At 31.3% G+C, this 12288-nt stretch overlaps 1 pseudogene; it reads right to left on the minus strand.

Moving 5' to 3' along the window:
* Positions 1–3027: 3027 nt before the first annotated feature.
* On the minus strand, positions 3028–8984 carry LOC111626880 (annotated as a pseudogene).
* Positions 8985–12288: the final 3304 nt, after the last annotated feature.

Below are 12288 nucleotides of genomic sequence, written 5' to 3' on the forward strand. Positions count from 1 at the left end.
TCGGCAAACTGCTCCAAGACTATAGCAACAAAGCTCAGTTCTGTTTAAAGTGCTTTAAAAAATATGCTGAGTTTAGGAAGTTTTTCCAGTTTTGTCGGCCAAGTAAATGGGAATAAATTTCACTTTAGAGTGTTTCTATCTTGATCGATCGTCTCCAAGATGGCGTTTGATTTATATTAAAACTTGTACAGTTTAACAGGAGAATTTTATGCATAGCAACGAAGCGAGGTTTTACTGTTATTAAAATAATAGAAATATTAAGTCAAAATATCTACATTCACCTTAAATATTTCACAATAAAAACGTAATCAATTTATGAATTGTTTCTTCTGTAGTACAAGACAATATCATTTCCGCCACAAATTTCTGTGATTTAAATCGAAATAAATGAGTCTTTTTGTTACTCTTACTTTAATAATTTTCTGTCTGTATAAAAGTTTTGAAAATATTTCTTAAAAAATTGCGTAAATTTTAGTTGTTTCATTATTACCTAGGTAGCGGAATGATACACATTCAAAATACAGCACATGGACTCCATTTATATTCTGGGAAATACTATTAATACAAAATACAATTATCAATCCATCAGAGAGGCTCGCTAATAATATCTTAAGTGGTGCTCGACTCTCCAAAACTGAAGGATAAAAATAATCTTTATCCTTTAACTTTGGCATCTCGAGTCCTGGGTCCTTAGAGTTGGTGTCATGCGCACATATAAGTAATAATTCGAATCGGCTAAGTATGAATAACTTACTGTTGATAGAAAATCCAATATTTAAACAGAATATTTAAAGAACTGTCCTCTAGAATAGTTTTATTTTTGTACTGTAAACAGCATGTTAGTGTTAGAAAGGATAATTTAAACATTAAATTAATTATTTTTTCGAAATTATGTAAAGTATCGTTCTTGAAGTTTCCTGGAAAATTGGACGAAATGTTGCCAAAGTTGAACGGGAGAAAAAGATTGGCTGCAACAGCTTCTATAAACATCATAAGTTCGTCCAGGTCCACGATAGATCGGCAGGGTGAAGGGAAAAGGGTCCAACATATCCGAAAAATTTCCAGAAAAGTTAATCTTCCGGATTTGATCCTGGATCTCCCAGAGATTGCCCGGCTTAAAAATATATATATTTAAATGAGACCATGTTATAATACAACATCATCAAATTTATTATCATGTTATTTTATTATACCAGATGGCGCCACATGTTTTCACTTACTATATATTACTGATGCTTTTGAACTACAGCATAACATTATTAAATAAATTAAATATACGTACTTTTTAAATTTATTTAATTTAAATATATGCTCTCCACTTTCAAATTAGTAGTGTCTTGCCCCTGTACATCATACTTTTCCTTTAATAATAGAGTCGTACTGGTCATCTATCGAACATCTTTCAGAAAAATTTTTGAATTGAAATAACGTAACTTCCGGTTTGTATCTAAAGTTCATATATAGTTAATCGTGGCCTCCTGCCCCTGTGGTTTCTACTTCTGGTCTCGTCTTTTATCTACCTAACTCCGTTCTCGAGAGTAAGGAATGACAGACAGACGGAGAGACTGACATTCAATTTTCTTTATGCTGAACAGAGTAATGGTGAAGCAATACTTTTATGTACTGTTACAAAGTCCAGTTGCTTCAGAAGAGATTTAATTTCCATTCATCATAAATAATTTAAAATACATAGCAGTTCTAAAAGTCAGCTGACTTTTGGGCCACCCCACTTAAGTTATCTTATTTATTTGCAAACTTTACAGAAATTATTCAAAATGAAAACTTTCTTGTGCAATAAATTAATAGCTAGTTCAAGCTAGTCGCTTAGTTAACTGACTTTTGGGCTACCTTATAATATATTTACACATTCAGTTTTGTAGAAATAATAAATTATGTCTTGCTTGAATATTTCACTGAACAATTTTTAATTGTAAAGAAATTTAAGTATTTTGAATTCGTACGATATTTTACCATATGATATATGAGATTCGGATGTATTAGATGACAAGATAACAGTTTATAAATACATTTTGAACCCGTAGATCTTTTGTTCTGTTTCTTTTTCCTACTATAAGATAATGGTGTCACTATGCCATTGTTACTCATGAATAACTATGTTAACAAGCATAACAACGAAAGCGATTTATATTAAACGACCGAGAGTTGCATTTCCATGTTTCGTGGAAATATAAGCCTATTTATGCATTGAAAATTAAGAAGTTTCTTAGCATCGGTTTAAAAATGAAAGTTTTCAAAAATTACAAGGAAAAATATATAGGCTATATAAATTAATAAAATTTCTTTGATTTACTTAAAGTTAAAATATATTACTTAATTTCTATAAATGTAAATATAATAAACCTCTGAATAACGATTGCTGAAGGAAACAAACAAAAAAAAATGGCCGTCGTTCGAAGGTTATTTTGTATGCATTTTTTGTTTAAAAAAATTATTGAAAAATAGCCGCTGTTTAGAGGGGGCCGTAATTAGAGATTGGAACTGTATTAAGTAAATTTTTATTATAAAGAGCAATTGTACTGCTGTATCTTATAATTTTTATTTAATTAGCTTAAAAGTTATTTATGCCAGTAATTTTTATTACTTTAAGTTCAAAATTATTTCTAATTTCAAGCTTTTTATGGGACCGACTTTTATTATTAATATTATATTTAACGTTGTACAAGTGATAAGCATTTTATGATGTTTCGGGTGTGACTCCATCAAAATGATGAATTTAATCGTAATGTGTGTGTATATAAATGCACTGTAATGATGTATATGATGAGGAGCCCCACCCCACCATCTCCCAATCTCAATCTCGAAAACCACGACCGATAAATGCGTTTTTAAACATTTTTTAAATACAGTAAAATTGTAAAAATATCCATTATTTTTTTTTTGTATTGTAAAGTTTCGAGGATCAAGTAGTAAAGACAAGAATAACGAAGGAGAAGACGTCGTTATTATTTATATTTTTTAAATTNTATTATAATACATTAATACAAATAAGTACTATGTATAAATTTTTCTTGCCTTTGTTGAAACAAATTTATCAATTACTTCATCAAAGTCAATCATTTCAAATTTTTCTTTTTCCACACTTAAAAATGCTAGATCACTTAGGCGATCTTGTCCCATCGTTGATCATAGATATGTGAAAATTAATTTTAATTTGCTGAACGAACGTTCACAGCTAGCAATTGATACTGAAATAGTAAGGAGTATTTGAAGTGCGACTCTCGGGTTTCGAAAAACAACATCACCGTACGAGATTATAAAGGTAAGAAGCTCTAATGGTATTTTAGGTTCAATTTCTTTTCTACTGCGGAGTAACATCTTGCAGTCACATATTTCGACATAGAGTTCTGTTCCATTAAAATCTGTATTATAAAATTCACCCAAATTTTTACAATTCTTTTCAAGACCGTTATCATCGTTATCCTTGTTTAATAAATTTTCAACGTCCAGTAAAAATCCAAATTTGGAATTAAGATCACTTAGTCGTGTAAATCGTGTACTTATTTCTTGCTGCAGACGATCAAGAACGCTTTTCATAACGCGAAAAATTCCACTTTCTGCGGAAAGGCCAACATTACTAGCCAATTCTCCGGGATTTTTCGGCGTCTTCTAACACGGATTGTTATATCAATATCTCATTTTTCACAGAGATACTTAGCCTTTTCTATTGCCTCCTCACTGATCTCGTCTCGAATTTCAGCAAGTTCAGTCGCTAATGATTCAAGATCATAGAACGCTTCTCTAAAATTCATTTTAGGATACTGAAATCGATCAAAATAACAATTGAAAATTTCCGGAAAATCTTGTTTGTCTTGGAGACCATTTGGCGCCCCTCTGCGAGTGGCGCCCGGGGCATGATAGACCCCCTTGCCCCCCTCGCTACGCCAGTGTCCAATGGGGCCCCATTTTTTTGTTAGATTATGAATCTTTAAATTGGGGATTAAAATTCATTTTTAATAACATTAAAATTAGAGTTGAAATATATTTATTTATGAAATGGTTTTGAATGACAAACTTTATATCTTATATAAAAAACATAAGAAATATTAATAGAATATTTCTTATGTTTTTTATATAAGATATTATTTAATATTAAAGACTTATGATAATAATTCAATTTTTGTGGGCCCAGGGCTTAAGCCCTATTAGTCCCTATGTAGATCAGCCCCTGATTCTACCCTTTATTTTTGTGGCCATACAGCAATTTATATACGACATATAAGTTTTTAATTGCAAGTATATCTATTCTAAAATTCCAATATTTTTATAATATAAAGATATTGGAATTTAGAATAAACAAAGCACAGAATAATGAAGCACAATATAAACTTCTGTAAGCATTTGAACCGTTCAATTTAATAGTTAAGTGATTTCACGAATGTATAATTCTATAGAAATATGATTCCTGCAAACACGGATTTTGCAGCCTTCTGTTTGCGTTCATTGAAATCGTTCACACCTGAAGTGATGTTACGTAAAGTGCATCCTGATTCGATTATTATGCAGATAAAGTGAAAGTTGAATATACCATTTTCAATTTAATTTTCTTTGTATAGAAGAGCAGTTTCTTTGTGTCATGCCATCAAATCTTGCAACTCAAATTTCATTCACTTCCAATTAACTGTCGAAACTTTCAAAACATTTTTCAATTCCTGCAACATTTTAATGATATTTAAGGAGGTGGCCCCACTCCGAAACCCGATAAACCTAATTAAATGTAGAATTTAATCACGTGTGCATGTATATGTATTGTAGGGATGTGTAATGGAGTCTCCATTCTAATCTCCATACAAATAACATTTTTTTAAATATGTTAAAATAATTAGAGTACAGAGTATTGCCTCAGGACTTTCCAAACTGACGTAGACTATGAGAATTTACACGTAAAAAAGCGTGATTAGTTCTCTGTTTGATTTAATGTCCTATTTATTTCTCATAATTTAATTGCAATATTAATTCAATATCTTATTTCTAATAAAGAATAACAATATAACGATGAAGCATCGACATTAATTAACGATGCCATTGTTATTTAGTTCTATTCAAAATTAAAAAAAGAGAAAATGTATGGTGGCGATGAATGGCCGTTGTTTGAAGGTTATTTTGCATTTCAAAAAGAAATATTCCTGAAAAATGGCCGCCGTTTAGAGGTAATCGTTGTTGGGAGGTGGCCTTTGTTGAAGATTCGATTGAATAAATGATTTTATTAATATAATAACTATCCTTACAATTGTTATGTTGAGTAGCAATTTTAATCCTTATATTCTTAGTCAGATATTCTTATGAAATAATATAAATCTGTCTTATAGAAACGTCAATAACCAAAATAATATGCCTTCATACAAAAGGAAAACAAAAGTCCATAAATAACTACACAAAAAGTAGTAATTTAACTATAATTTAAATTTACAATTATTAGGTAGGGCTTATAAAAATTTCCACGGAATCTCTTTTCACATTATTTTTAAATAAATTTTGAAAACTAATAATATAATTTTTTTTTTATTGTTCCTTAAGATAGAAGTCTGATAAAGAAGACCAGCAGGGTCATTAGCATGGACCATGTATCAATACACAGAAGACCCCAAAATTTAGTCTTTTATATTTGAAATCTTAGTAGAAAAGTGATGTAAATTAAAGTTTCTTTTAAAAGATAGTAAAAGCATCGTGCTTTTATTTGTAATATTTATTTTATTTTATTACTTTATTGCTTTCGTAGAAGAATGCTTTCCACCTTTAGCATTAACTTGAGCCCTGTCTCATTTTTACATTCCCGGCTGTTATATATAATAGTGGGAAAGTATGGCGATCATTCAAAAAATTACCCCAAGATTTTTATATTTTGGACTTAATTCTACTCAAAACGTCGAGAAATGCAAAATAATTCGGAATTTTTCTGTATAGCTGGATGTTAGTGTGTGGGGTGTAGCACGATTTTATTCACCCTCTTTGAAGCTTAATAATTCATGTGCTTTTTGTTGAAAACTTCTGAAATTTTGCAAGATTTGAATATGAGGACGATTGATGCTATTAAATTTTGGTGATTAAAGGTCGAGGAGGTGGGAAGATAATAAGGATCGTGTGTATCTCGAGAGGTGTCGGAACTTAATGAAAATTTTACTCGTTATTTAACACTTACAATATTTCTTATAAAACCCATCCCTATCCTCAAAATTAAGCTTTTTGCCATTTATAATAGTTTAAAATATACAAAGTATTTTTAATAAAATATCATAACCAAACGTTGCCTGTGCAAATGGCGTCACCAAACGTTGCCTGGAAAGTTAAACAACTCGTTACTGGTTTATTTTAATTTGCAGTTTCTTTATCTGGAATTTATTACCATAATCGTTCTCAGATACGTTTCAGAATAAATGCTTTATATTCTTAATAATTTTTATTAATTAACATTTATTAAATTATAATTATTAAAGTTGAAGTTAACTAACATTTTTACCTAAATATTAGTTTTAATTTTCAGATTCAGTTTTAATTAATTAAAGAAAGTTCATCAGCATTCTAAGCATTTGCAGAATATCCACAGATTTACAGAATGTCAGAATCAGTTGCTTTCATTTGCATTTGTAGAATATATAACACCATCTGGTGTTATATATTCTGGTGATTAAAATATTTCAGATTGAATTTTTCTCTATTAAAGAGAATAATGTTTTACATGGACGGATTATTTAATAATACTAATTTTTTCTTAGTCATGTTCTAATCACCTGATGATTTGTTATCGGTAATCATCATAATTATCGAAGTTATCGTTGTAGCTTCGTCAGTTACGGGAAAAGAAATAAATCACAGAAACGTAGAACCGATTCGGATATTGGAGATATGGCAAGACCTCAGCTCTAACTGTAATGATTAATAACTGCACTTGGAAATGTGTTGTTTAACGTTGTATTGATAGAGAAACCACTTCACATTCTGAACGTTTTTCTCTAATAGCATGGCTAAGTTTTCTTCTAAGTTCATTCTGAGAATCCCAGCTTATACTTCCTTATTTAAAGTTGTTCGAGGCACAGAGTATATTAATGTAAATATTTGCCTCGAGGAACTTAGTATTACTGGATTTTTTCTTTGGTTTTGTTTGGATTAGATATTTTTAAAAAATAATTAAATAATTGAATTTTGTATTAAATGTATAATTTTTAGTAGTATTATTTTACATGATGGTAGAATTAGCTAAAGCAGTGGTACTACAATTGCTGTAACAGGAGCCCGAATCTATCTAGCAAAAAGCCTATGACCCATAATTAATGCAATTGTTTTGATTATGTTTCCTCTTCCCTGATCTATAAGATAATGCCGATTGGAAAAATATCTTTCAGTTTATTAATCTTACATTTGTTTTCAGTTTTGTGTATTTAAATGGCAAAATATAAATTAAATTCGTTTATTTGCTACTTGGTAGTTTAAAAAATAAGTATTCGTTATAAAATATTCTTGTGTAGAGATTAATTCTTCGTTAATTTGCAAGCAGTACAGAGCACTACGGATTCAATTTCGAAATATTTTCAGATAGACGAAAGTTAATGACCGAAAATATATTGGCTTATGACCGAGTTAATTGGTTAAAGACAAGTCGTAAAATTTATAAATTTCTTGTTAATGGACTACTACAAGATTGTTTGAAGTTGAGTTCTCTTCCATTTTTCTGTCCTCTGATTAAATGTGCAATTTTATTTGTTTTGTTAGAACTTCAAAACGTTGTTTTTAAAATTCATTTGTTCCATATTTGCATTTATGATGGCAAATATGGAACAAATGAATTTCAATTGTTTATGTGTCAATGGGGAAAGCTGTCCCTGTAGCTCCCCCGGAACTACCCCTGTCTAGTCTAATTAAAAGTAACGTTTACCTTAATTCTCCATCTTCCTAAATATATGGTTTTAAATACTTCACGCTTTCTACAGTATTTTATAAATAATATAATTTCCTCTCTTAAATCTAAACTTGGGAACTTATGTGAGTACAATTTAAAAATTGCTGCTCAACTAGCATTTGTCGGAGTCGGTAAAGGGAAGATGCTAATAAAACAGGACTTTTCAATTAGGGTATTAGTTTCTCAAGGGTAGATTTTGATGTCATGGTCAAAATATTTGTCACAAACTCACTTAGTGAAAGGCCTCACTGAACGACTTGTTACCCCCTAACCGTGTCCATCTATTACAGGACTGATGCATTATAGGGGATATATAAAACTTTCTATGCACAGTAAACCCTTACTAGGTTTAATTTGTTTGAGTTATGGCAACACAACACTTACCCCCGTATTCACCAACACGAGTTAGAGTTAGAGTTAGGGTTAACTCTCGAGTTACTGGTAAATTGGTATTCACCAACTCCGAATCTCGAGTCAAACACAATAACCCTAACTTTAACTCTAACTCTAGAAAATCGGCGAGTAGACGATAACTCTAGGTTTGACGCCTGCGCAAAGCGGTATATTTCAGAGAAAAATGGCGACATTCGACGAAGACGAAGCCGAGATGCTAGAAAATCTGAAATATTTAGATTATATAGATCGTATGGAACGAAGAAGTCGGCGGATTATTTCTCCAAGAAGAAATGACCTCGAACAATTGGACGATTACGACTTTCTATGTCGATATCGTTTGCCAAAAGAGAGCGTAAGAAACCTATTAGAACGAATTGGTTTCCTCCTCCTGTTTTAAATAATTCGGCTTTTTTTTTGCCTGTTCTTTCACGGCTTTCTTTTTTAAATTCTTATAACAGTCCAATAACTGTTTGGTTTTTCTAAGGGTGACACCCGGGATACCATTGAATTCCTTTGTTAGTTCTTCCCATGTGCCTCTCTTCTGTTTGGAAGAAATCGCATTTGTTTTCTTGTTTTCAATGATCGATTTATATTTTTCGACTAATTCAAGTAGAATTTCCTTCTCAAAATTAGAAAAATTACGGCGTGCACTGCTTTCCATTTCACTTTCCGCCATTTTCTACACGTGTTTCTATTCTATTCTATTCGTCTCCTCCCTGGTTCATACACGTGTTTGCTTTCAACCAATAAGAACTCTCCTTACGAAAGAAGACTTGTTTAATCTCGAACGCAGGATTGTTTTAAAATATTAACTCTAGGGTAGCGAAACTCTAGAGTTAAATTTTTATCTGAATACGAAAGAAGAGTAACTCGTAATCTGACTTCGAGTTACATCTAACCTCGAGTTCGTCAACTCTCTGTTTAACTCGCGTTGGTGAATACGGGGGTTAGGCGATCTGCCTAGGGGGATGCCTTCCGGGAGGTCTTTTTAAGGGAAACTGGCTCCTATTTAGGCGTTACAGACGTGGAGAAAACCTGGAAAACTCCACTTGGCCAGCCCGTCCGAGCGAGGCTCGAACCCTCGACCGAACTCCCAGTGTTTAGGGTACGAAGACCGCTTGGCCACTGGTGAGCCAAACCCTTACTAACTCGGACTATTGGAGTAAAGTATGTCCGAGTTAGAGAGTGTTTTTTCTAATGATGTGGAAAATGAGAAGATGGATGTATTACAGTAATTTATTATGATTAGTGCTCTAGTTTTACTGAGTTTTAGTAGATGATACTGCTGAATTATTATAGGACGGTGTGTACAGTATACAGCGACGTACAGTTTTTAGTACATTACTTACTATATTACCGAATTTCTGTATATTAAAATAATGTCTTATGAGGAAAATCCATGCCGTTCCTTCCTATAAAAGCTATTAAAAATAAAATAAATTTATTTTGATAGGATAGAATCATGTCGCTCCTTATTCTATGTTGTGCTGTCTTCAATTTGAAGATTAAGCAACGTTTTTAAATTCCTCTTTTATTGACCAATAAACAAAGTCGAGTTAAACAGTCACATGGAAGACCCGTTTTGAGCAATTTGCTTCCCTTCAGTTGCCTTTAAATTACAAATTGATTTACAACGTTTTACAAGTTTTTTCTATGATAAAGATTGCAAAACACATTTACCTTGTTAAACTCCCACTGATATTTTTTCAAATTATTTATAATGTGACAATATAATTTAATATAACAATAAGAAATTTTGGTATTTCAGTTATATTCAAGATTATTGGTTATGAACTACAGCAATTATCTTGCAAGAAGCACAGTCTTTGCGTTGCTTGGCTGTTTTTTTTTTTTAAATTCCATATCAATTTAATGACTTATTAAAAATGAAATATACTATTTCTTAATAATTTCACTACATTATTTTTGTAGTGGAATTATTGTAGACTTATTATACCGAAGATAGAAATCCATATTTCTCATATTTCTAAAAAATCCACCTTATAGTGTAGTGGAATTATTAAAATACAGTGAGTATAACTGACAAGAAGCGGTTTTAAAAAACGAAGAATTATTAAATTTACTTATGTATTTTTAAACGATAATGAATAAATGGTGTCATGAAGCGCCCTCTTGTAACTAAGAATTGAATTAATTTATAAATCAACTAAAAATTTATTTTAAAATATTTTTCCATTATTGTTCAACAAAAAAACTGTTTTGCAACTTGTATTTTAAATATAAAATCTTTAATTCCGAAAATTTTTCCAATTAATCATAATGGGAAAGGTCTCATTCTATCGCTCTGGGGCACCCAAGGATCGAATAACTCTAGAAATTTTTCGGAGAGACTGTTTATTCCGGATATGTTAGGCCTCATCCCTTGCTACCCAATAGCTCACATTTTAGATTTGACTAAATTCACGAAGGTTATGGAATAAAGATCTTACGGTCCACAGGGCGGAAAGACCAAAACAAGAAAAAAATTCCAGCAACGAGTTGCTTAACTTTCCCAGCAACATTTAGTGGCGCCATCTGTTACGGCATTTTATTTTAAAACCATTTTATATTTTTAGCTATTTTAAAATGGCAAAAAGATTAATTTTGAGAATAAGGATGAGTTTTATAAAAAAATTGTAAATGCTAGTAACGAGTAAAACATCATTAAGTTTAACCCTACTGGTGATACACATGACTCCCTTTATCTTTTCACCTCCTTGATCTTTAACCACCAAAATTTAACAGCATCAATCCCCATAATACACAAACCTCCCTGTAAAATTTCGGAAATTTTCGACCAAAGTAGAGCTTCACACAAAGTGAATAAAATCGTGCCTCCCACACACACTCATACACACTCATTAACATCCATACATACAGAAAACCCTTAAATTTTTTCTTCATTTCTCGGTGTTTCCAGGTCCAATCCAAAAATGTAAAAATCTTTGGGAGGTCATTTTTTGACTGATCGCCATACAAGAGGCCCTATGAAGCCTAATAGATAATCGAACAGTATTATTAATATTTTACTCTTCGTATCCATTTTTAAATCAGAGATTAGTCCAGTCTAAAAGCGCACAAATTCATAGAATAACGCTAAGGCTGTGGATAACCGCCAAAACATCAAACCCACAAAATAAGACCTTGCTGTATGATATGATTAAATAGTATATTTAAATGTTTATTATTAATATTTAATGAATACATAAATGCAGATGAAATATTTAATTGGAATGAATACATAAATGCAGATAAATGATTTAATTGGAAAGATTNAATAACCAGAGCGACTAGTGAAACTGCTAGGCTAATGTACCAAAATTATTTCGATTACGTAGAAATCGAATACGATATAAATATCGAAAAGGTTAACGGCAAAATAATTATATATATATATATATATATATATAATTATTTTGCCGTTAACCTTTTCGATATTTACATATATATATAAATATCGAATATATATATATTTTATTATTCTATTCTGTTCCTACTCGTGGTCAAAGTGGCTGATCCAAGGGCTAATGGCAAAAGGGCCCTCTACAAGTTAGAGTTTGAGCCCAGGTCCTCCAACTTGTAGAAGACTCCAAGACACAATGCAAAGTGGATAATTGTTAAATAAGTGATAGAACATATGTACAGTCGACCCCCCTATAACACGGTTGATTATTCCGTTTTATATGAATTTCATGTTGTACGAGTCACTTAGATTTTACAAATACGTGAGCCGTTCACATCCCGGCACACGTATTTGTAAAATCTAAGTGACTTGTACAACATGAAATTCATATAAAACGGAATAATCAACAGTGTTATAGACTAAATATAAAACAATACCAATTTAAAAATTTGTTAATACAGTATTACAAAATAATTGTAATGAAGGCACTGGTCACTTCATAAATTTCTTATAACTACTTAACGTTTTAACAGTTAATAACAATTAATAAAATATTGCCCACATACAATAATTGATA

The sequence above is a fragment of the Centruroides sculpturatus genome, unplaced genomic scaffold (assembly GCF_000671375.1).
Source record: "Centruroides sculpturatus isolate CEXI.00-Female unplaced genomic scaffold, Cexi_2.0 scaffold433, whole genome shotgun sequence".
Lineage (NCBI taxonomy): Eukaryota > Metazoa > Arthropoda > Arachnida > Scorpiones > Buthidae > Centruroides > Centruroides sculpturatus.